Genomic DNA, 26773 nt, shown 5'->3' with positions numbered 1-26773 from the left:
TCTCTCACAAATAAATAAATAAGATCTTAAAAAAAAAAAAAAATACTGTCCTCTAAAAATTTTTCCTGGCCCCTAATCCCTGATCTTTGTTTGTCCCTTTCTTTTCTCTTTTTTTTTTTTTTTAATATTTATTTATTCGACAGAGATAGAGACAGCCAGCGAGAGAGGGAACACAAGCAGGGGGAGTGGGAGAGGAAGAAGCAGGCTCATAGCGGAAGAGCCTGATGTGGGGCTCGATCCCAGAATGCCGGGATCACGCCCTGAGCCGAAGGCAGACGCTTAACCGCTCTGCCACCCAGGCGCCCCTGTCCCTTTCTTTTCTCTTATATGGTCGATTCGAGGAAATCTTTTGGAGGTCAAGGATTAGAAATTCTGTGCTTCTAGTTCTCTGTATTATCCAGCACATAGACATTCACAAGCTATAAATACTGAAATGCCACTTCCTAAATTTCACTGGGCTCTTCCTCCTATACTTTGAAAAAAACAATCATTAATGCAATTTTGGGTACTTGAAGTTATTCCCATAAGGTGCATTCTGAAGGTGGGTGAGTTCCTTCAGAAAGCAGCATGCAAGGGGCTATATTTTGGTCCCATTCTCAACTGAATACATTTCACAAATGGTATCAGCCTGCTAGCACTGCTAACCCAAAGTCTCGAAGCCTGAGTGGCTTCAACAACAGGAGGGTGTTGCCTCTCTGTCCTGGAAACAGGGAAGTCTGAGTCAAGGTGTCCAGGCTTCATTCCTTGTGCCCTGCCTCCCCCTGACGTCCTGGTGTCTACATCTTTGGCAATTTCTGGTGGCAGTCTTCAGTATTTCTTGGCTTGTAGAAGCATCACCCTGATCTCTGCCTATATTTTCACACGGTGTTCCCCCTGTGTGTGTGTCTGTGTCCAATTTCCCCTTGCCATAAGGACACCAGTCATATTGCATTAGGGCCCACCCTCCTCCAGTATCACCTCTTCACTAATTACATCGGCAAAACTTTATTTCCAAGCAAGGTCACATTTTTTGTTACTGAGCAATAGGAGGGACTTCAATGTATGAATTTTAGAGGGACACAATTCAACCCATAACTTTTATCATTATAGTGAAATTCGCTTTATATCTAAGTCTGTTTAGTGATTTACAACAAGTAGATCTTGTGTTTGGATCATAGTACAAACCAAACACAGTCAGAGCAGGTGCTTTTAACAAATGAAGTCTTGAGCATTTATGCCTTGGCCAGCTCCACTAGGCACTCTGATTGTCACGTACTTGGAAGGTCCATTGATGCCTAATCATTATGTCTAAATGTGTACCAGCAGTTGTCACTTCCAAATGACAGTGAAATCTTTTAACATCTTTGTCACCTTTTCATCTAATGATAGTTTCATGTTGACCCAAAAATAACCATGACCAGATGACTATTTAGTCAGAATAAACCACAGTATTTTATTAATCAGAGCTATATTGATTTCTTATCTAGATAAACTGACTTCTTCCAAAATCTAATATTTTTTCTGTTTCAAGAATTAATTTCTTGATGGTGTTCTCTGACATTGTAATTTAATCATGGTGGATTTAAGACAGCCAGTAAGAGCACCAGGGTCTAAGTGGCCGATGGCGTCTAGTGGTTCACCATCGTTTGTCCCTCTTGGTACCTGTTTCCTTGAAGCTACAGGTGTGTGACCTCCAGCCATGAGGCAGTAGAAACTGTCAGTTGGGAGTCCCAGGGCACAGGCTTCAAGCCCAAAGGGAGACATTGAAGCAGTAGCTGGAGCTATGCCTTTCGCCCGCCTGTATTCATTCTGTTTAAATGATGCTCGGGTCCTACATCTAAAACTTGAAAGGAAAGGAAATCTTCAGTATTAATGCTGCTTTTAGTTATTTTCTGGACCAGCACTTCTTACTTTTCCTTTCAATTCAATGATGCTAACTTATTCACCAACACTTTCCAAGAATGTGTTTACGTGAGAGCAAAGCCAGGATGTTAAGAGACCCAGATTGCAAGTAACGTTGCCACTCTTCAGTGGCATTCAGAGTGAGTCACCCTGCCTCGGTTACGGAAGGAGGAGCACTGATTGACAGAACTTGGAGAAGACAACATGGAGCAACAAATGGATATTCCCCCAAATCACTTTACTTCCGTTTTAGAGCTCAAAATTGGGAAATTATCTATTCACAGTGTACCAATTTCTTATTGTGTAATTTGATTTTCATGCTAGAGGCTTACTGTTGTTTATATAATTTGATCTCCAATAAAAGACATCATTTTCATGTCTGACTCTCCGCTCAGATTATATCTAAGTCAGCTGTTCAACAATATTTTTTTCAAATGTAGCAAGCTACTTTAAACCAGAATCCATGGGTTCTAATTATGTAAAGGATTTATTTGGGCAAGTATTAGTATAAAACTAATTACATCTGTTGCATAAACGAGTTGATTTCTGCCAAGGTCGTCACAATATATATCTCAGCCCTGAGTGGGGTTCACATCTTAGCTGCACACGAGCCCTCTGCCTTCTCGCACCTGTGACTCCTCATACCTTAGCTATGCCATTACCCAGGATGTTCATTGGTCACTCAGGCTAGAAACCTCAAAACTGTTAAAGAGATTCAAGAGAACCTCTCATCACTACATGATCAGACTTGTGCTTTAGAAAATCCATCATCATCTTCCCATGTGCAGTATTATGTAGCGTGGTGCTTAGTACAAAAAGACCTATTGAATGAAGCAACTCTTCAAAGCAGTAAAAGGGTTGAATATGCGTGTAAGGTCTTAAACCTTAATTTTAAAAATTTGTTATTTTGTTGAAAGCAAGTTTCAGCTCTCAAAATTAATTAAACTTTGTAAGGGGACACAGAGAGAGGTTTATACAGCTGACCCAGTTAACGCAATATGTAGAGTAGGACATGTATAAGCACCCATGACCCGTATCAGTCTTGATAATAAACTGCACAGGCGCAGTACCCCCATGTTCCCATCATTTTCACTACTTTGACTCCTTCCAGGAGACATAAAGGTACAAAAGTGAGTCATATAATAGTTTTATTTTCCCAGCACATTCTATCTCCTTACTTGGCACTTACCAGCCTTTCCTTGAAGCTCCCCTAGTGCTCTGTTCATAATTCTAGTAGACTGCATATCACACACTCCAGTGTAGTCATCTGGTTGCGTTGGCCGCTAGAGCACACTTTGTCAGAGCTGGAACCGTGTCATTCTGTGACTCGCGCTCATCACCGCGCACTGGGCTCCTTCCTCAGCCTGCTCAATACGTATTTGCAAAATGAATGAAGAAAGGATGAAGACAGGGCTGTTTTGACCCTACAGCCAGCTCCTTAACCTTTGCTTCTCTGCAGACCTCGATTTCATGCTTTGATTTTCCCAAGGCGAGTCTCTCAAGGTTTACCTGTCAACTTAAGAATCACTGTACTGTATGGTGACTAACATAATATAATAAAAAAACATTAAAAAAAAAAAAAGAATCACAACTGATTGGCTAAGATGTTTCCTGGAAGTGTAATACAGAATCATGTGGTTTAGACAGTGTGGCAGCAAGTATGGCAGCAAAACCTTTGCGATCTCATAAGCATGCCGCGGATGTTAAGGAAGTCTAAGAAGGAAGATTGCAGAACGCGGGAGAGCCAGCTGGGTCCTCAGACAGAGTAGAAAAAACTCTGTTGATACTACAAATAAAAAGGAAATGTAAACATATCCTTGTATATAGGGACCATTTTCTTCCTCACTCTCTTTGCACCTCAGAAGGGGAAAGACCACAGGGCCGACTGTGACTAGATTAAAAGACTGCAGACTTTTTATAATGTAAAATTGATTCTCATTAAAAGTCAACCTGCAGTAACTAGTTTGCAGCCTTCTGAGCTGTAATGCAGTATTTAATTGCTTTTGGAATAATTACTCTCCACCGTTTTTCTACTGATATTCTTTATTTTTATATTATCATTGCGTATTTTCAAAAATTCACATTTGTTTGCCTTTAAATATTTGAAATTATGCATATTTTTATATGCAAATACAACTAATCAGAATAAAAGCACATTGTATGAAGTTATATTCCAAAAAGTTTCTCAGATGACATGGCTCGGAGATTTCTTAAAGGATAGAAGAACACTTTATTAATGGAGAAAACCAAAGTCTGTCTTCTCCTGGGAGTATAGGTTGCATTTTAACTGAGTAATTGTCCATCAGCCCCTTCATATTATTGACATTTATGAGGCAGTGGATTTCTACACTAGCAGTTCTTTACAGAAAAAGAAGTCTCTTCTTGCCTTTCCTGAGAGAAGGGAGCTTCCTCAGAGGGGTAACCATTGACTCTGCAGCCCGAGAGCTATAACCAGCAGTGGGACTAGGTGCTCTGGGACTTCGTTGTCTTTTCTAAGGGGGAGGGCATAGTTTCAAAGACTTTTGCCATTCTCTTAAAATTGCTTTAGGCTCCATGTTGCCTAAGGTTGAAGAACAAATTCTAGAGCTGGAAACACCTGGGTTTCATTATAGCTCTGCCACCTCATTGTGGGGGGGTGATCTTGGCAAGCTAGTAAACTTCTAGAAGCCTCTGTTTCCTTGTGTTGTATGCCTGAAATGACAGCTTTGATATAAAGTACTTAGTATATAATGTTATTTTGGTATTATTTTGATGGTCCAATTTTCATTGCATTAAAAAGGATGGTTGAATTCATTTCTTCAATTTTCAGGTGTCATTTCAACTCTGAATGTGTATGCAAAGCTGGGGGACTTGGTTTTTGCCCCCGCATAAAGAAATAGGAAATAGATAGAGGCCATGGAGTTAGAACAAAAATGTCTAGTGGTTTTACATTCTCCGAATCATTTCTCTTTCCTTTACTTGGTTCTAATCTACATGAACTTCAGTCACACAGTTTAGTTAACAAAACCAGCTGCCCAATATCACAGTCCTGATTTCAGTTACCCCAGTATATTAACTGTCATTGCATGAAGTGGAGACATCATAGCCATCTCTACAATCCACAGATCACTGCATAAGTAGCGGGTACTCATCATGATGAATGAGCAGTCATGTCACTTCTTTCACAGTCTGTCAGTGATGGGTCACTGCCCATCTCGCATCCAGTTCACCCAGAGACGGGTGTATAGTTGTATCACCCCCTTGCCTCCCAGTAATAACTAACTCCCGACATTTTATAAAAATGTGTTCTTAAAAAGGGAATTGGCCAACCAAGATGGAAGTGCCGCAGAGCAATGAGACTGGAATCGAAGGGAAACAGAAGAGGTTCCCTGGGGAATGTTGACCCTGTGTCATTCGAGAGACTCCAGATACGTGGTAGGAGCGGAGTGAAGGATGTTTACCGCATCGGTGAGGAAGGCGGTTGTGCCCAAAAAGATAAGGATGTTCCAGAGGAAGTGACACCGTCAAAGACTTCATGTTAAAGGGGTTTTCGGGGATACTCACTGAAAGCATAAAGGATTAAATGTTAGAAGAGGAGCGTGACAGTTCAGCCAGACATAGAAAAGATGCTTGCCTCTTTCCTGTAGGGTGAGATGGAGAAGACACGCATCGATCATTTAAACTACTCTTGCTGAGTTCTCACAAAAAATTAAAAATTCTCGGTGTGTATATAGTGTTTTAAACTGTAGTGTTCTTTTCACTATGCATTTATAATCAACAGTAAGAGAGTTTTAAGGTAAGATTTTATTTGATTATTTGCTAGAGAGAGAGTACGCGTGAAAGAGAGAGCAAGAGAGAGTACAAGCAGGGGGAGCTGCAGGCAGAGGGAGAAGCAGGCTCCCCACTGAGCAGCGAGCCCGATGTGGGACTCCATCCCAGGACCCTGGGATCATGACCGGAGCCTAAGGCAGCTGCTTAACTGACTGAACCACCCAGGTGTCCCAGAGTTTTAAGGTTTTGACAAGAAATTTTAAAGGCCCCAGAACTTTCATAATTTTTGCCATGGATTGTAAGTACCTATTGCATGGTTTCAGCTTATATGGCTCTTTTCCTCGGCATCACCTGGCAAAGCGAGGCCCATCTGTAGGGAAAAATAGTCAAAACAAATCCTGTTGCCGTTTGGATTTTCTATTCCTGAAAAATTAGTTCACACATCCTCTTTAATATTGTCATTATTTTCCTTTGAAAAGGAAAATGCTTCCTTCTCTTTTTATTTATAGCCTTTTAAAGGCAGTTCATTTAGTAACAGATGCCTTATTGATCATACAACTTCTCTGACTTTCAAATATTCGCTATTTTTAATTTCCAGAAAGTCCAGGAATTAAATATTTAAAGACTCCTATTTTTGTGGTGCTTTTAGTGAAATATTTTTGCACTGTGAAAGTTAATTGTTTCTTTGTTTTCATCGTAAAAGAAGGTCCTGCTGGTAAGTTTCATAGGCAAACAGCCTGACCACTGCATTATACATAGCAAGTTGTAGTGACAGTTCTTTGGCGATTACTAGATTTACCATTCATATCTGCAGTCTCTGGAGGGGTGAGAAATGTAATTTTGTTTGCTAGCTAAATCAACAAGCTGAGGAGATTCGTTGTGTATCTCATAGTATGCATGCAGACTGTTTGGATTTTAAGATCTCTAGAATAATTAAAACGGTCTTGTAGCATTCAACCTTATAATAATTACCTATAATTTAAAACCGCTGAATTAGTTGGTTTTGAAAGATGTTAGTATAATGAATAATAATAAGGGCCCCTGGGTTATCTTGAACGTCTTGTGCTCTGGTGTGTGGAAGAGAAAGGAACCTTGATTACAATTTTGGAGAGTGTCCCCCGCGCCACCAGCATGTCTGCGTCCCCTGCCGTCTCCCTGCGGGGCCTCACGCTGACAGCGTGCTTGGTCACATACAGTAATGAAAAGCCTTGTACTGGGAATGTTTGTGCTTTCAGAGATCGGTTTAATCATGTTCAGGGAGTGGAGCTGATTTAAACAGAGCTCAGAGTAATTCTGATCGTGGAAAGATTGACTTTCTGCGGTGCTTTTCCCGTTCTTTCTAAAGTAACCTCTTTAGCACTCATGCAGCAAGGAAACCAATTGCTTTTGTCCTTTTCCGGATCTGCCCCCATTATATACAGGAATCAGCATATAGTTTTTCATGTAATTTATTTTATCCTATTCATCAGCTCTCTAAAGAGAAAAAAAAAATTATTTTTTATGCCAAAACATTGTTTCCTGAACTTGATGTGGAGATTCCCATGACAAACAATGAAGAGGTGACAGACATAGTAAAGAAAGGGGGGTCAGAAATGGGGATTTTGAAGGTCCTTCACTAGTTCTCAGAGTCTAGTTTGGTTTTGGGTTTTTTTTGTGTCTGTTTTTTGGGGTTTTTTTACGTCCATCCAGAAAAAGGGCAATTTCAGGAATAGGAAAATGAGGAACGTACAGACCTGAGCCAGCACGGATACAGGCAAGACCTTCAGAGTCATTGTAGGCCCACTGAAGGCTGCCCCGAGCCCCTTCAGGACAGGCTTTCACTTCAGACTTGGTCTAAACCATTACGGGAAGCCTCTCCTTTGGCTTGAATCCCATGGGAGGCTTTCTAGCACATTTAGGAAAATGGGTGACTTGGAATTCAGTGTTGTTTCTCCTTGGCTTCCTGGCCAGCGGTGTCTCCTGCTCAGACCCGGGCCTCCTGACTGCAGCCTGCTGCTCCTGATGGCCCGGAGGACAGCCCACCACACCACAGGCCTGAAGGCCCCAGCCGCTTGCTTCCCTTCCTCCCCCTCCTCCAGCAGCGGCGAATTCCCACCCTCCCCGGTTTGGCTTCTGGTAACTCACGACCTAGCTGGGACCATTTCCTCAGCAGGAGTCCCTCCCCTCTACCACTCTGTCACTCTGTGAACCCCAGAGAGTGCTGAAGAAGTCTTTCCCGCCTTTCTCAAGAGCTTCATTACTTCTTTGCCTTCATTACTTCTTCTTCCAGAAGTAATTTATTCTTGGCCACCATGATACCTCCTGTCTTGGGGGTGCCTGTTATGCACCAAGGCACTTGACATGCATGATGTCGATTCACCCAACGGCCATCTTCAGCCTGTTACAGACGCTCATAGATGAAGGAACAGCTGCCTTGCTGAGGAATTCGCCAGTAAATAGTGGAATTTGGATTCCAACACCTGTCCTTTTGTACAGCACATCACACAGTGTGCGGTTATCGTGTGCCTGCTTCATTTTTAGCTTCCCCTCCAGGCTATAAAGTCCTCTGTCTTACCTGCTTATCGCTTCCACCTCCACCCTAAACATCCAGCACCACGCTTGGCCCGGGGCCCTTGTTCCATAAATAAAGTTTATTGGAGGACCAGATGAGTGACTCAGTGAAAGTTTGAACCAACTCCCAAGAAGCTTCAGAGTTAGAATAAAGACTACAATCCAATTTTAGAGGCACCTGGGTGGCTCAGTCAGTTAAGCGTCTGCCTTCGGCTCAGTTCATGATCCCAGGGTCCTGGGACTGAGTCCCGTGTAGGACTCCCTATGCAGCAGGAAGCCTGCATCTCCCTCTGCCTCTCTCTCTCTCTCTTTAATAAATAAGTAAAATCTTTTTTAAAAATTTAAAAAATAAAAAAAAGTAAAATCCAATTTTATAAAATTAACATAATATTTGCGGGAATATTTTTCTTCTGTACCTATTTGGCCATGGTGAGAGTCTAGGGCTCATTTTACCCTCTGGCCTCGAACAAAGGCACAGTAGGGTATGGAATAGTGACCATTTCGTGTTCCACAGTACTAATCCTGCATGGACCCCTTTTCTGGTTACTGGCCAGGTGGCATGTGAGGGCAGTTTAGGGAGGCGGAAGCGGGCTGGTCTCGAGTTTCTCAGCCTCCAGCCCAAATGTGTGCTCCACTCCCACAATAGAAGGACAGCCAGGAACGCGAGGTCGACGACCCTGGACAGCGGCGAGGTGCCCGGGACGCTGATGGAGAATCCGGAGGGCCGGCAGGCAGGCCACCGCCATCAGAAAAGCAGAAGGTTGTGGACTTGCCAGAGTGTCCGTTTGAGCCAGTGTAGTCCCCCCTGCTGTGACCGGTGACCCTTCAACTAAACAACACCCTAGTGCTTTCCAGTCATTAATCTGCCCTTCTTTGCAGCTAATTTATAATGGAAGTGAGTCAGGCCTGGAGAGAACAGTCTAGGGACTTATTCAATTTATTTTATTCAAAGGCTGTAGTGAGAGGCTTGGAGACAGGGCCAAATAGAAAACTTGGAACATTATGCCATCGTGTTTATTCTGACGATTCTTCTCTTCCATTGCTATCAGCTACACCACACCAGGGACAAAGTCCCTGAAAAACTGATGTGTTTTTCCGACAGAAGTCATCTATGATTTGGGGCTAGCGGGAATTAAACTTGCTACCTGTGTCATATCCCTTGTTCACATCTGGGCTGCTTAGAACAATTTATTCAAGGAACCCTTCAAGGCAGATGATCATATTGTCATACCCATGAGTTTGGAGGAGGAAATGTACTTACTAGTCTATTGGTCCTAAACCAGAAAGTCCTACTAACTGCTATGACTAGAAAAAGGAAAAAGAAATGTATGTTAGTTTATTTATGACATGATTGTGCCTTTTAATTAGTAGAGAAAAAAGAAAGGAACTGGTTAAGATGATTAAAACTTACATTTTTCTTTGGAGAGTCAGTGGCTCATGAAATGGCTCAGAAAGTGGTCATGGTTGGGAACGTTACCCTAATTATGTGTAGTGAAAAGTTAATTCCGTTTTAAGTAAAGGTAACAGTATTTCGAGTATATTTCGAGCATTATCTTTCCTGTCATTTTTTTCTTTCCCCTCAATCAGAGCCCCTGACTCAAGATTCTTCTTCTTTTAGAAAAAAATGACTTCAACACTTGATTTGGACTGTGTTATTGGCCAAGTATTACACTTTCTTTTTTATTTCAAATTCAGACCAACAGGGGTTAGAAAATCAGATTAAAACACAGATTTGGGGGGGGCCTTTTTTCAGTTTTTGAGAAAATTTCCACAGATAGTCAATTATATATATTAGGCATTTGAACATGTCACTTGAACGATAGTGTAAAGTTGTCCCAAACACTTTGAGTGACACAGAGGGGGAAAACACTGATAGTGATTATTCTCCAAATAAAAGGTTACTCTTTAAATAGCTATAAAAGATGCTCCAGGAAAATAGACTCCAGTTACAGTAGGCCAAATATAAAATCTTTAAAATGTTATTTTAGAACATGACTTTTCAGAAGATAGCGTGATTTCTTAATTGTATAAAACAGACTTGATTGAATACTCTTACTTGATTATAACAGTTCATAAATTTTATGTTCTAAAAAATATTGGACTTCTGAATAATGTGAATTAATTGATCTTTATGAAAATAATTTTAGGTTTTGTATTTACTTACAATTCTGTGAATCTCTTTTGGCAAACATAAAACAACATTCTAAATACACATGCTCGGGACGCCTGGGTGGCGCAGTCGTTAAGCATCTGCCTTCGGCTCAGGGCGTGATCCCGGCGTTCTGGGATCGAGCCCCGCATCAGGCTCCTCCGCTATGAGCCTGCTTCTTCCTCTCCCACTCCCCCTGCTTGTGTTCCCTCTCTCGCTGGCTGTCTCTATCTCTGTCAAATAAATAAATAAAATCTTTATAAATAAATAAATAAATAAATAAATAAATAAATACACATGTTCATTTTGTACTAGCTCCAGCCCCCATTTACCCATAAGTTTAAAAAATAATGCTGAGCTCAGAAAAGGGCTATTTCAATGTAGTGGCACAAAAATACTCTCCTCACCCCTATGCTGTCCATTCAATGCCTTATTGGCTTACATTTAATGCAAGTTTTTAAAAATTCAATTATCTGGGTTTTGAACTCAGCAGATTTAGGAGCAGGAATTGTGAAGGGGTTGGGAAACTTCTGGACCCATGAATAATGACAAGACAATTAGAACTAACAACCTGGTTCCGTGAGAACACCAGAAATCTAAGAAAGCAGACCTCGCCAGGCAGTGTTTCTGTGTACTGTAGTTACATAATAACCAGGAATGATCGATAAACAGATATGCAAGTATATAAGCTACTTTTAAAGGATTCCATCACAAATGCTCATTTAAACAAACTGGATCCTCACAGAGACACGTGGTGACTTAGCGCGAAGCCGTTAGCTTCTGATTTCTCGGTCTCCCCAAGTGTGCACGAGCCCGTCACCCACCCACAGTGGGAATCGGTGAGGGGTCAATGCTCTCTCACTCACTGAGCACACAGTTTGTGCCGGGCCGTGTGCTAGGCACTTTCCGTGTCTTATTTAACTGAAATAAGGAAACAGATTCACCCTCGGATATCCAGATACCCCATTGTTCAGATCAGTGACATGTAAAGCAAAGGCCATTGGTAAAAAGCAAATCTCTTTTTTGAGTAGTTTTTAGAACTGTTTAAAATTGTAACGATGTTTAAGTTTAAAAATCAGTATCTTCTGGGGCGCCTGGGTAGCGCAGTCGTTAAGCGTCTGCCTTCCGCTCAGGGCGTGATCCCGGCGTTCCGGGATCGAGTCCCACATCGGGCTACTCTGCTGGGAGTCTGCTTCTTCCTCTCCCACTCCCCTACTGTGTTCCCTCTCTCGCTGGCTGTCTCTCTGTCACATAAATAAATAAAATCTTTTAAAAAAATAAATAAAATAAAATAAAATCAGTATCTTCTTATCGACAGTTTACCAAGTAATTTTTACAAGTAAAGTTCTAATTTGATTTTGCTTGGAACATCATGAATATATCCTTGTAAAAAGGATACTTCCAAAGTCTGAGTAGCCAAATCTGTACCTTGAGCATGTGCTTGTTGTGCTAGTAATGACCCCTCCTCCCATCCCGCAGTGCAGCGTCACCTGAATGTGACTCCCCTGTGCCGTGCAGGGTGCTGCTGAGGGCTGGGCCTGGTCCCTGGGTCTCCCCCAGTGGGTTGGTGGCCCCACGTCATACTTACGCAGCTCCGACCTGATCCAGCCTCGTTCCAGATGAGTGCTGATGCCCATGAAACCTGGAAACAATTTCTAGCTCTGTCTTCCCAAGAACATTCCCATAGGAAATATCATCTGGCTTTATGGTTTTAAGGGATCTTCTATAGTTTTCTGCAGAAGAAGGAAACAGATCTCGGACTGGGGGTGACTCATTAATAAAGGTCTCCTGGGTACAGATCTTTAATGGTGTTTCATAGGTAACCATGCACGCAATTGCTCTGGATTCTTGTCTTGGCTAAAATTTAGTAAGCATAGATGATAAATGTCAGAGGAGAGTGTAAGTGACTTCAGCATCATTTTTGAAAGGCTTATTATGCGCGCTCACAGCCCCTTGTCCATTTATTTTGGTATTCTGCATTTTAAAGTAACTCACATCCCGCCCCGGCATTAATGTCATCTGCAAACTTAGTAAGTTTGCTCTAACCTGCCATCTGGGTCTTTAATGAGCATGCCCTGTCCCTTAAGAAGGGAAAGACTCACTAATAACTCAAAGGCTAATATTTGTAGAGGGAGACACTATTCTCCCAGATTATCGCTATGATATGAGACAGAATCGGAAGTCCTGATAGATTCCACCTATGACTTGTCCACTTTCCATGACAAGAGACTGTGTCAGTCTGAGAGAATTATTCTTAGAATCAGAATTGCTGTTCCTCAGGCCAAATAGGTTTGTATTTCATGATTACTTGTTCTGGTAATGGCACAATAATCAGTATGTCCATGGATTCTCAGAACTTTCTTTGAGAGCGGTAATTATGAATAATCTTCATTGGTGTTCTCTCCAGGTGTGTTCATTCTCACGCCCTGTGGCCTCCACTGTCACAGCTGGCCTCACACTGACCTCAGGGACTTGACATTCTTGATTATGAGACTCCAGGTTCATCTCTTTTGAACCCCAGGCACAGGACACCAGGCTCTTCCTTCTGGACTCAAACACTGAAAAGGGATTCCCCTTCTTCATTACTTGGATGAGCTGGCAAAGTGGAGGGAAGGGGAGGGGGTGGGCATGGTGCTTTACGTGCCTTTTCTGTCAACAAGGTGAGAGATGAACCCACTAGGTGAAGTAACCAGTGTTCAGTAAGGGCTACCTATCAATGTGAGCCAGGCACTCTTCTCTTTTGCCTGGGGGCACGTAGGTGGCTCATTCGGTTAAGGATCTGCCTTTGGCTCAGGTCATGATCTCCAGGTCCTGGGATCAAGCCCCGAGTTGGGCTCCCAGCTCAGCCGGGAGTCTGCTTCTCCCTCTCCCCTGCTTGTACTCTCTCTTTCTTTCTCAAATGAATAAATAAAATCTTTCTAAATAAATAAAAATGTTGTGTGCATGTTAATAGAGTTGACCCTGACTTAATCCTAGGAGGTAGGTAATATTTTATCTCTTTTGACAGATGAGGAGATTGAGACAGAGAGAATTCAAGTGTCTTGCCAGAGGACATTTAGCGAGTCCGGTAGAGGCAGTGTCTCAAACCAGCAGGTGCCTCTCCAGACTTGACGCTGTGCTGCCCTCTGATTAAGAGCGGCAGGAGAGATCGTTTTCACTGGCATCAGACCTCTAGTGTTGCTGAGTGCTCTCGGCTTACCTGTTCCCCTCTGCTGCAGAGTTTGTTGTTGTTGTTTTAATTTGCAGCTGGATCACTGTAAGTTCTAGGAAAATCCGTTTTCCTCAGAATCTGTGACTCATCTTGACTAACACTGTTTTTTAAAATATTCCATTGTTCACCTACCTGTGCCCAGCCCGATGCCGCACCCCATTCAGTTTCTTATGAACTGCTTTCCTGGCTCATTTTCCATTTTCTTGAGAACGACAAAAGGGAATTTCCCTCGTATGTCTTTTGTGTAGCTATAGAGTGCTATTAGTATAGTGTCTTTACCAGAGAGTAAATTCTACACACACACCCACACCCACACCCACACACTAACCAAGGCTCTGCTAAGGTCATGTTAGAGTATGTCGGAGCTTCTTGGGACCTTTCCCTTGTTTCTGACCCTTATCTTCCAGATGTCAGTACTGTGCGCAGATGCCTAATGATAGAGCGTGCCTTATTCAGATGTTGAGAAATGCATTACCCTGAGTATGACTTGGCGGGGGGGGGGGGCTTTTATTCCTGGTACAAAGTTCTGTTAGTAGAAGCAGAATAGCATAATGATTATGACTGGACTTGGGAGTGCGAAATCCCTGGATTGGAATCCTGGTTTAGCCTCTTGGCAGCACTTCAAACTCTGGCAGGTTGATTGACTTATTCAGCGAATATTTGCAGACTCCAATGTGCCACGTACTGTTCTGGGCTCTAGAGATGCAGAGAGCAAAAGAAACCAAGGCTGCTCCAGTGCAACTTAATGCTAGTGTGGAGACAGACAGTAAATAAATAAAAATAAGATCATCCTGTGGGCTCCACCTTCACTATATTTCTAGAAAATGACTGGTTCTCATGGCTGCATTGCTGTTACTGAGGTCCAAATCCCTGGAATCATTGAAGTAGTCTTCACTGATCCCTGCTTCCATTCTGGGTCCTACAGCCTATTCCAAAGAGCCCCAGCTAGCTCATGAGTCCAAGTCCTCACTCCTGGGCTCAACACACAGCAGTGGCACCCATTCCCCCAAAGAGGTAGTTGTGGTATTTATAACAGCCCACAGCATGGCAAGGTCATGCCCCTTGGGTGGCCCAGCTCCTTCCTCCCATGCCCCCTGCATGTGTGCTTCCAGGCCTCTGCGCTTGTCTTTACAGCATCTCTGTGATCACCCTTTCACCTCCTTCAAAACTTTGCTCAGAGGTCCCTTCAGTGAGGCCATCCCCGTCTGACATAGAGAATATTGCCTAAATGTGGAAGGAGCTACCGTATCTGTTGAACATACAAATATGCCAACGCTAAAATTCAGAGATATGTTCCTTGATAGTTCAGTTTAATAGTTCAGTAACCCATCAGAATAAAAGCCTATTCTGAAGGTCTTGGGAACCCTCTTCCTTACAGACACTGACATTTGGATATGTCGTGATAGTCAACCCAGAGATGATGATGAGTGAACATTTAGCCTATTAAGAAAGAGATAAGGAAAAGACAAATAAATTACTTTATCTGTTCCTGTCCAAAATTTCTTCCATTTCAGGCTTGTGATTCTGGGTCCTGGAGGCTGGGAGTTAGACTGAAGAGCGTCAGGAATGGTTTGTTAACCGCAAACCATTTCAAGCTTCTCCTTAGTGCAATGCACACAGCGTTTGGAGGCTGCCTCTAGGAGTGTAAGCCTAGCAGCTCCCTCAAGACCTAAAGAAAAGCAAGTGAGGAGGCCAGAAAGCCCATGTCTGAGGACCCCATGGGATGGCTTAAAGCAAAGAGCCTCTTTTGTGGCAGGTTTATTTTATAGCGTTTTTGTGCTAACCCTGTCCAGAATCCCTTAAGCAGGGGAAAAAAAAATCGATAGTAGGTAAACCAATTAGGGAACCTAAGTGAGGTGGTTTCTGTGAGTCTAATAAAGCAGAAGGCAAGCTGAGCCACATGAGAAGAGCTGATAGGATTCTGGGCCGTGCTTTCTTGGTGGCAGCTGGACACAGCTACGCGAACAAAGAGGAGTTTGTTCAAGTTTACTCCCTAGTGGGACGATCCCTGAACCAACATTCAGGAACAGAGCCAGAGAAAACTTAGAAAGGGGGAAAGCTGCAGGGGCCAGAGCCATAGAATGATTGCCAAAAGTGAGGATGGCAGATATGGGGGGAGGGCGGTTAGCCTCTCAGCACCGCCATTTCTTTGTTGGACAAATGCGATCGTGAGACGCATGTGGTGTGGAGCCAGACTGCCTCGTTTGCAATCTAGCCCCCACTTCTTCCTGGCTGGGGTCGGGCGGACACTTTCTTGAGCAAATTACTGAACATGGTAACATGTTAGGGCCTCAGGTTCTTCGGCTGTAAAGTGAAGGGTAGGCGCAGCCCCTCCTAACTGCTGTAGGAGCCCATCTGTTAATATTCGTAAAGCACCTTGGAACAGTCCTGGCACACAGGAAGCGCCATCCTGGAGTCATGCCTGTAGTCATTCCTCGTGAATATGAGTATCAGTAAACATAGTCTATAACTGAAAGGCATTTTTGCAACTTCTTTATTTAATCTGCATTAAACTGACTAGATACTTAGGTCCCCTGTTTCTTCGGAAAACCAAACGAGACTAAATACAGGACCGCATTTTAAAAATTTAAATCAAGGGGTGCCTGGGTGGCTCGTGATCTCGGGGTTGTGGGATCAAGCCCGGCATCGGGCTCTGCACTCAGCGTGGATCAGCTTGGGTTTCTGTCCTACCCCTCTCTCCTCCCGCTCATTCTCCCTTTCTCTCTCTCTCTCTCAAATAAATAAATAAAATATTTAAAAATAAATTAAAAATAAAAATTTAAATCAAAAAGTATATCTATCTCTATAGACACTTATGCAATCCTGTGAAATCCCTTGACCTCTAAAATAGTATCGGAAAGATTCTAGAGTAAGATCCTTAGATTAAAAAAAGATACATACTATGGGCACAAATGTCATTAACCTCAAATAAAAAAAAAATTTACCCAGTTACCGTCAATCTCTATATTGATAATAATGCCATTTCCATAATCCCAAGAGACTTAATTTGATATATTCCTTTTCTCTTTCCTCCTCTCTCTACTGACCTTGTTCCATGACATCATTTTTCATAAATTTGATGAATGAGCACGGACTGTCCTGGAAATGCCAATCCCGGCTACTCCATGCAGTGCAGGTTGATACAGTCAAGAAGCAAGCATCATTCACATCTCAAGAGCCAGAAAGCTCTGGTGTCTTTCAATGAAAAGGGAAACTAGCCATACATTCCAGGGCATTCAGATTTCAAACACTTCCCATTCTAAAACCAGTCATGTATTTTGCGGGATGGGGGGCACCAAATGTCAGGTCAGAGCGCTGTTTCAGATCAGTGGCGGGGAAGTTTAGCTCAGTGGCTAGTGGAAAGCTTTGTTCCAATGATTACTTCCAAGCAGAGGCTTCTCGGGGAGGGGAAAGGATGGCCATGGTAGATTCTTCCGTAGAGACTGCACTGAGGTTGCTTTTACTCAACACACTCAGATTTTCAGTTGCAAAACGACGGGATCTGTAGCAGCTTCTGTTATGAAGATCTTCCATGCCATTTAGGTTAAAAGCCCCAAAAATTCCTCTTCGAACCTTACAAGTGTGGTTAGAAAAGTACTTCTTTTTACAGATACAACTTCAGATGTTAGTTTGGTGCAGACTGCAGAAAACACTTTACCTCTTCTACTCTAAAACACGTAATAATAATAATAATAATAATAATAATAATACATCTGCAGAACCACTCAACCATATTTGTGCTTCCGGCCTTATAATCTCATTTTTAGATTCTCATTTTAACATTGCCTACAGACATTATTCCTATATATTACTTTAAACATTCAAAATTAGTATTATTCATGATTCTTCTGAACAAGGAGGATAACGGGATCCTCTAGGAGACAAACTCTGATAAGTGCCCATCGCCATGGCCACGATCTCAGGATGGCTGAACTGAAATTCAGGATGGAGCAAATACAAATCAGGTAGCATCTCTGAAGAAAGTTAGTATGCATGCTCTCTTCTGTCTTATTTTTTTTTTCTCTTCATCTGGGTTTGGGGAAATCGTGGTATGTAAATTTCTCACTGTGATAGATCTAACATTCCAAACTTGCTTCTCCTCGGCAAGGTTTCGAGAAATCGATTGAAATATATGCTTTACTTTTCTCGTGGGTCCTTGTAGTCGTTCTGTTGTGATCCCCATAAGATGGATTCAGACAACTTTGATGGCTTGAGTTCCTCCTGCTGACCTGTTTTCAGAAGTTCTTTAGGACTGTACCGCTTCTCAGGCTGCCCTGTGCAAGGAGAGTAGCTGATGGCTGCGGCCAGTGTGCCCTTTGGAGCTCACTGTGCCTGGCAGCGTTCTAAGTGCCTTGCCCATGTTACGTCCTTAACTGTGACCATCTGGTAGGATAGGTGATATGTGTCATTCCTTTACTGTCAAGAAAGCCATAATCTGTTTCAGGGACATGCTGCCAGTGAGCAGTAGAGCCCAGAGTGAAGCCAGCATCTGTCTGATGTCCAGGTTCATACTTTCAGTCACTATTCATACTGTCCGTGAACAAGTGAGCAAAACATCCTGCCTCCCAGCCCTGTGTCCCGGACTCAGTGACTCCACAGGCACCTTCCACAAGGGCATATGATTTCTGATGGAAGGAGGGCAGAAGAAAGGCACCTGGCCAGAGCATATTTAAAGAAGATAGGCAAAATGCATTTGCTCATGAATATTTATCATTATGTAGGACACCCTGTACATTCCACGTTGCTTTCTTATTGAGATTGCTTTGGGAAATCACTTTTTCTGGGTGTTTCCCTTTTGATCTTCCTGATCTAGCTTTTCTTGTGTGCAATGCCCTATCAACTGCTTAATAGTGAAGAATGATGGGGGATGTAGGAGTAAGAGAACAACCCCACTGATACCTATTATCTACCAGGAGACATTCCAGGCAGGGTACCTCAGGGAGTACCTCTGGTATTTCAACAGGTGAACTTCTTTCTCTCTAGTTTATCTTTGTATCAGAATACTGGCTTATAGACGGCTGGATCCCATCCCAGAGCAGCTGCCCCTTGCTGTGGATAAGGGTAATCCACAGCGAAGGAGCTGCTCAGGAGCTCAAAGGGAGGGAATACCTCGCCCATACTGTTGAGGTTTGGATTTATCTGCCCAAGAGCCGTGTTATAAACAATCTAGCAGTTTAAGAACATGCCTCTGGGATCCATGAAGTTTAACAAGAATGGGTGTAAGTGAGCCACGAGACTGGGAGAGGAGAGGGTGGTGACTTAAAATCCCAGAGGGGTGACTGGAATCATGGGGCTTACATTCTTGTGCGGGAGACAGACAAATAAGATTTCAGTTAGTGGCAAGTTTCTGCAGAAAAATAAGTATTTAATAGGTTGGGGAGTGATGGGGTGCGCGGGCTGTGTGGCTGCTGGTCTGAGACCAGCTGAGCAGAGGCCTGGCGAGGAAACCAGAAGGTCATTGATCTCCTTTGACCATCATACACAGCGTTTCAGTCGTCTCACTGATGTAACAACAAAACCTTCTGTTTATTGTGATGTAGGTCCGAGAAGTCTGGTAGGGTTCTGCAAACTAAGGAAAAGTTATTTGGATTTTAGTTAATATTAGGGTCCTAGACTCCAGACATCCATCTGAGAATGCTTCATATTGAAAGTATTAAATATAAAAAAATTTAATCTGGGCTAGATGCAGATGTGATGCAGTAATGATTTAAACTCATTTTTTATTGTTTCTTTTTTTCATGAATTGCCCAGGGAATATGCCAGACAGCAGAAACTATATTAAGGTTAGAGTCTTCATAGTTTATTTGTAAGTTAATTCGATTATAAACAATGTAATATAGTTACACATCCCACATAGCTCGTGCCCTAGAAGCCTACCTCCTTTCTTTTAGAGAACTGTCCTGTGTCATAGTTATTCGTGGCCTCCTTTTGTCTTAACGCCTTTTTTCCTGATACACCTAGAGTCCATTTTTTCCCCACATGTTCCAACGTTTCTGCCATATGCCTTTGAATAATATTTCACAAATACTCAAACATGCCTCCTTCCTGGAGCTCTTTATCCCTCAAGGTCATTTCCAGGCCAGTTCCTCTCTAAGCTGCCCCACAGCTGCTGTGCTGTGACTTCCCAACACAATGCTACAACCTCCCTCGGGCCTTGGGGAGGTTGGGGAGGGGCCGGGGTTGGGAGATCTTCTCTTTTCTTGGATTCCTGTATCTTTCTTTTCTAGGTTTATTCTCCCATCTGACGAAGCACACCCTCTATGAGTTCCCTAAATAAAGTTTGCCTGGAGGTGTACTTTTGAATCCCTGCATGCCTAAAACGTGTCTATATTCTCTCTGTGCTTGAAGAAGGATGGCCTGGGTATACGACTGTAGATTAAAAAGCGTTTTCCCTCAGTTTTGAAGACATGGCACCACTGTTTTCTGGAATGCTCTTAAGAAGTATAGTGCCATTCTGGTTCCTGTATGTGTCCTGTTTTTCTCTTGAAGCTTTTTAAAAAGATCTGTTTATCCTGATGTTCTGAGATTTCATAGTGATGTGACTTACTGTGGATTATTTGTTTCTTTATTTTTTTCTTCCTTTATTCTTTGTTCTTTGGACTTCTCTTCCTAGCTCTGGATGCCTGTGTCCTTCCAAGACTAACCTTTTTTAGTATTATTTCTTAAATAATGTCTCCCCTGCCTTAAACCTCTATTCTCTTTGCCTAGAGTGTTTGTTACTTGAATATTGGACCTTCTGGATGGAGCATCTCATTTTTATCACTTTTTTTCATAGCTATTTCCTAACTTTGTTGTTTGTTTTTTGCTCTACCTTCTGGGAGAGTTCCTCGATTTTCCTCCAAATCCTCCTATGGAATCTTTACTTCGATTAAATATTTAATTTTCCAACTTTTATTTTTGCCTTTTTTTAAAAAAGGAGCATTTGGTTTTTATTTTAGGGCTGCAATAGCTTTATTTATTTCTCTAGACAATTTCCTAGGCCTTTTGAAGTTTTCTTCAAATGTCCTTTGAATACCTTGTTTTCCTCCAGGTTCCTTTTTTCTGTTTGATTATTCGGGTCTCTGGCTTTCATGTTTGAGGCCTAGCTGCCCATTACCACTTAAAAGGGAGTTACTGAGAATCTGATCGGGATCTCAGTGTGAGAAGGGAAGAGCTGTGGATGGAGGAATGCACTGTATTGAATCCTGTGCTGAGCCAGCTTTCTCCAAATTGGAACCCCTAAACTTCACAGAGGTGCCCCTTTCCCTCTGCCCCAGTGCCTATGCGCACGCACGCGCACCCACACACAGCCCTACCTGGGCTGATCAGTTTCTTCCAAGGGGAAAAAAATCCTTCCCAGGAAGCATCCTGTATTCCGGCTGCTGTCATGGACAGCTTGGCAGAGGAAGTGAGACAGAGACCCCACCACTTGGCACCTTCATTGTAAGTCAGTCCTGCGGGCTGGCAGAGGCGGGGTGGAGGGCTTGCCTCCATTCCCTGTCATGGTGTGGGGGGCACAGAGACCCACCAGTACTGTGTTTGGAGTTTCTCAGGCTCCGTATTTTCAGCCTGCTTTCTAGCCCCTCCCCCCCCAGGCCCATCCTGCACCAGGGTCCTGCCACTTTGGGGGTGTTGCCAGGAAAATCCACCCACTCGTCACTGGGATTTTCCAGCACACACTTAGATGTCATTTCCACCATCCAGTTAGATTAGCTCCTACTCATCCCTCTGCTTTGTGTGTCTCTTGCTCTTTTTGCCGTTTTTATTCTCTTCTCATTTTAACAAGATTTGGGGAATGAAAGGAGATAAAGGAAGTCATGCTACCATTTTGAACCAAAAGTAACATTTGGGATTTCTTCTCCACTTTATTTATATATGTTTCACATTATTCAAATTATAGCAGTTGCTAGCTATATTCTCCATATGATGCTTCCATCTTTAGAAACCATTGTGCAGAAAATACTAAATTCTGTAACATACCAACATGAGAGGATAAGGATTTTATACACTAATTATAAATTATTTAATTAACATGACTTGTGCTTTATAAAGATCAATTGAGAAAGACCTTGTCAGCGGTGCCAGACTTGTTTCCATAGCTGTCCTGCTTGTAGACTCTGACATACCGTTTCTCGCTATACAGACTTGCTTTGGAAGACAGAATAAAAGCAGATTTCTAAGTTAATTAATAGTGTTTGTGACAGAGATTCAATTTTGTTCTATTTATATAGAAAATGTGTTCTTCTGATTCTTGAGGAGGTTATGATATCCATATAGGAAAAAGGTCTTTTTAATTTGATATGCTCTTTTATATCTCTGTTAATCTGCCTTATTTTATCTCTCTTTTATCTTTTTTAACATCTTATTCTGGGGAGAGGATCCCGGTTATTTAAGAAGAGTGTCAATCTACAGAAGATAATAGTGGAAATATTCAGCTCTAAAAGGGAAGATAGGGTTCCCAAGGAACATCTTCTTGGCCTCTAGGTCTAATAATTAGGCTTGGTCTCTATTTTACAGATTAGAGGCCATCCATATATTGGCAGAACCTTCAGTACTAGGTGAATTAGGATACTCAGTCATCCTGAAATAAGTGAATTGGAACAGATGGGTCTCTTAAGTCCCTTCTGATGATAAAATGTACTGTGAAACCCTCAGCTTTCTTGATAGCAAAGCATAGTGGACCATTCCTCAGAAAAGTTCTAATGGATTCCTTCTTGGGTTGCACTATCTATGGAAAAAGTTGCATTCCCAAAGCAAAACAGATCTCATAGACTAGCTAGATGTAGAAATTGGGATTCCATATTACACTGTACACTTAACTTTGTTCATTATCTTTGTTGCACTCTTTCAATCCCAGAAATAACAGCCTGCACCCTAGGGTTACATGTAAAGGTAGGCAAAGGCAAGAAGGGGAAGACATCCTAAACTGGCCCGGTAGATTTTGAGATATGCCAGAGGGTAGGAAAATTGCTTTTTATCCATCACCAATTCTCGAACAGCTTTCCATACTTAAACAGAACTTAAATTTGCAAAGCATGTGTTTTTAAAGCTTTGCCACTGACTTTATGCATATCTCTGTTAGAATGGTCATTTAAAATATAGAATGAATGAGGAACACTTAGGAAGTGTCAAATATGAGATCACTGAATCCTGTTCTTCTAAGTCAGTTACATAGAAGCTGGGGAATTAAAAAAGAAAAAATGATTCATTCCTTTTAAGTTTGGTAGACCAAGAAGTCAGTTCTGCCCCAGATCCTTTTTCTTGGATGCTAATTTTTTTCTTTTTAATTTCTTGTTAAAATAAGTTTAAAGCACTTCAATCTGGAGTAGGAAATCATTGAAATTCTGGAATTGTTCCATTGGAATTATATGGAATTTTTCCTTGAAAAGAGCTTTGAGAAACAATGGCAAAGAACACTTATGAATGTATTAATTTTTTTTTCTAATCTCTACACTTGCAACTTGGTATCTTCATAAGCATGAGTAAGTTCATATGTTAATGCCTTATTGTCTTCAGTACTATTTTAATGACATATTTCAATCCATGCCAGATTCTGAACTGTAAAAAGGAAAAGGCACTTTTTTTTTTCCAAAACAAAGTTTCATTTTAGAATCTCATAACAACTTAGAAAACACCGTCCCGTCTTCATGCTTTTGAGGCCAAAGTTTGAGTCTTAGGTGGTTTTTTCAATATTAAAATATGAGAAATGTTAAAGCCTATTTCTCCATATAAAATGTCTCCAAATCTGACAAACATGTTCATTTCTATTATAGTTTAACCTGTCATTTTTAAAATCTGTGTTATTTTTAAAATAGTGATTTGTTCATTTATTTGGGGAACAGATTGTATGTTCCCCCCACATCCTGGGCAAGGCTTTTTTTTTTTTTTCACTTTTTATTCTGAAATTACAGATTCATAGGAATTTACAAAGATAATAGAAATTCCATATACTGTCTCCTGGCACCCCCCCACCCTCACGGTTGTGTCATATAATTATAGCGCAGTATCAAAGCCAGGAAATGGACATCGTGACAATGTGTGTGTAATGACGTATATATGCTACTTTATCACGTGGGTAGTTTCATGTAACTGACACAGTCAAGACACTGTTCTGTATCACAGAGGTCTCCCTTTCCATACTCCCTTACACACACACACACACATACACACACACACCCCTCCCTAACCCCTGATGACCATATATGTGTTTTCCATCTCTGTAGTTATATGATTTTGAAACTGTTATATAAATGGAATCGTTCAGTATATGACTTTCGGATATTGGCTTTTTTCACTCAGTGTAATGCCTTTGAGATCCATCCAGCTGGTTTCGTGGATCGGTAGTTCTTTGTCATTTCTGACTAGCATTCTGTGGTATGGATAAGCCGAAGTTTAATTAACCAGTCACCCATTAGAGGGACATTTTGGCTGTTTCGAGTTTTTGACTATTACAAATTAAGCTACTGTGCACAAGTGTGGATAAGTCTTATGTGGACACAGGTTTCATGTCCCTGGAATAAATGCCCAGGAGTACAATTCCTGGGTTCTATGTAAGTTTACACTTAGCTTTAAAAAAACAAAAAAAGAAAACAAACACCTGTCAAACTGTTTTCCAGAGTGTCTCTACCACGTAGTACTCCCACTCAGTGCATACAGTGATCTAGCTTCTCTGCGTCCTTACCAGCATGATCTTGGTGGTGTCACTTTTTTATCTTAGTTGCTGTAACAAGTGTGTAGAGATAACTCTTTGTCATCTTAATGGCCAGTGACGTGGAACATCTTTTTCATGTGTTCGCCCTTCATTTGCCCTCTTTGTTGAAATGTCTCTTTGTATCTTTTGCACATTTTCCAGTTGGACTGTCTGTTTTTTCAGTTGAGTTTCGAGTTATTTATATATTCTAGATATGATTCCTTTGTCAGATACATATTTTGCAAGTATTTTCTGAGTCTGTAGCTTGTCTTTTCATCCTCGTAACAGGGTCTTTCACAGAGCAAAAAGTTTTTCAATTTTGATAAGTCCAGATTATCCATTCTTTTCTTTTTTGGATCATGCTTTTGTTGTTATATCTAAGAACCTTTCCCCAAACCCAAGAATCCCAAAGATTTTCTCCTGCGTTATATCCTTAAAATTCTAGAGCTTTATGTCTTCCAAGTAAATCTATGATCTTTTTGAATTTTTGGATAACGTATGAGGTTTAGGTCCAGATTCCTGTTTTGGCCTATAGATGTCCAATTGCTCCAGCACCATTTGCTGAAAGGGCCGTCCTTCCTTCATTGAATCGCTTTGGAACCTTTATCAAAATAAGCTGGCTATACTTGTGTGTGATGATACTTGCACTGTATTTGGGTTCTCGTAACGTTCTATTGATCCGTATGTCTGTCCCTCCACAATATCACGCAGTCTTTATTACTGCCGCTATTTGATAAGTCTTGAAAGTGAGGACAGTGATTCCTCCCCTTATATTCTTCTTTTTCAAAATTGTTTCACCTCTTATATTCCTTTGCCTGTCCACGTAAGTGTTAAAAGAATCTTGTGTGTGTTTGCATGTCACCGACAGGAGGTTTTGCTTGACACTCGTCCTGCCTTGCGCTAAGTGGCATTTCACCTATACGTTGCTTCTCCCTGCTTCTCCTTTGTTGTCTATATTGTCTGATATGATTGTCTACTTGGAAAATATCAAGGGGTCTACCAAATTTTTTTTAAAAAAAAACCTCTAGAATTAAAAAACGGATTCAGCAAGCTTACAGGGTACAAGATCAACATACAGAAGTCAATTATATCTCTAGGGACTAATAATGAGCGCATGGAAACTAAAATTAAAAATCCACTATTATTTACAATGGCTAAGAAAACAAAACCTGAAGGGTGGAGCTCACAAAATACATATAGGCCTTATATTCTGAAAACTGTAAAACTCTGACAAAGAAATTTGGGATGATCTAAATAAATGGAGAGATATACAATATTAATAAACTGAAAAACTCAGTTTAGTAAAGATGTCAATTGTCCCCAGATGGCTAAGCAGATTTAATGTCTCTCAAAATCCTGGAAAGATTTTTCTGTAAATACAGTTTTTGTTTTCATGCATTTTTTAAAACAAGGACATCTCAAATTTCCACATGTTTTGAAAATAATGACTTGACCAGGGAAATGATTTTCCAACATTACCAACTACTTTTTTAATAGTTTAAATTACAGGAGTGCCTGGGTGGCTCAGCCGGTGAGGCATCCACTCTCGGTTTCAGCTCATGACATGATCTCAGGGTCATGGGGTCAAGCCCTTTGTTGGGCTCCATGCTCAGCAGGGAGTCTGCTTGAGATTTTCTGTCTCTCTCCCTCTCCCCTCACTCGCATGCCCACATGCACTCTCTCCCTCCATCTCTTTCTCCAATAAATAAATCTTTAAAATAAATACTTTCAATTAGAAATAACACCTTTACTATAAAACATATGCACAATAGCTTCCATATGCCGGGCCACATGCTGAGTGCCTTCCATCCTTCGTGTCATCGGTCACAGCCACCCTGGCAGGAAGGTGCTGTTGTCATCTCCATGTAACAGACAGAAAAGCAGAAGCACATGGAGGGAATTTACTCACCCAATGTCACAGGACCAAAGCATACAGAAGCAGGATTGAAACATACACCAACTACAGTCCAGAGTCTGCCCTGCATTCAGAGGTCTTGCTGTCTTCCCCAGTGTCAGCAAGGGACTCACACCAACTTCTTTCTCAGATAACCCTACTTTTTGAAAATACCCTAATCCTTATCTTTTTGCTATCTGGTTTCCTGCAAGGTTGTTTTTGTTGTTTATTTAAGAAAGAGAGAGAGCCAGGGGAATGGGGCAGAGGGAGAGAGAGAATCTGAAGCAGGCTCCATGCTCAGCACAGAGCCTGATTCTGGGCTCGATCTCCCAACCCTGAGATCACGACCTGAGCTGAAATCAAGAGTCAAGTGCTTAACCAACCTAGCCATCCAGGCACCATCCCACCCCTGCAAGGTTGCATTTTTAATATTTCCAGTATACCATAACATTCCAGTTCAAGCTAGAGAGTTGGACCCAAGGATTATATTAAATTGTCCAGCTACAAGGCAACATTTAATAGATACTTTTCAGAATAAATTTTTGTGGGGGGAAAGGGGTTTCATGTAAAAGAGGCTTTCCCATCTGTCAGAGAAGAATGACTATAGAAGTGTTGTCGTTTGCCTGACAAGTGGAAGAAATGGATTTTGGAATGACACATTACTTTTTG

General features: G+C 41.7%; 1 protein-coding gene across 1 annotated transcript in view; it reads left to right on the top strand.

Annotated features, from left to right (window-relative positions):
- LOC123786715 (uncharacterized) overlaps window positions 1–26773 on the top strand; it is a 144976-nt gene that overhangs the window by 100606 nt on the left and 17597 nt on the right. The gene's annotated exons all lie outside the window — the stretch shown is intronic.

This window comes from Ursus americanus, chromosome 9 (genome assembly GCF_024610735.1).
Source record: "Ursus americanus isolate L20-20 chromosome 9, mUrsAme1.1.p, whole genome shotgun sequence".
NCBI classification, from domain to species: Eukaryota; Metazoa; Chordata; class Mammalia; order Carnivora; family Ursidae; genus Ursus; species Ursus americanus.
This window is presented reverse-complemented; position numbering and strand designations above follow the sequence as displayed.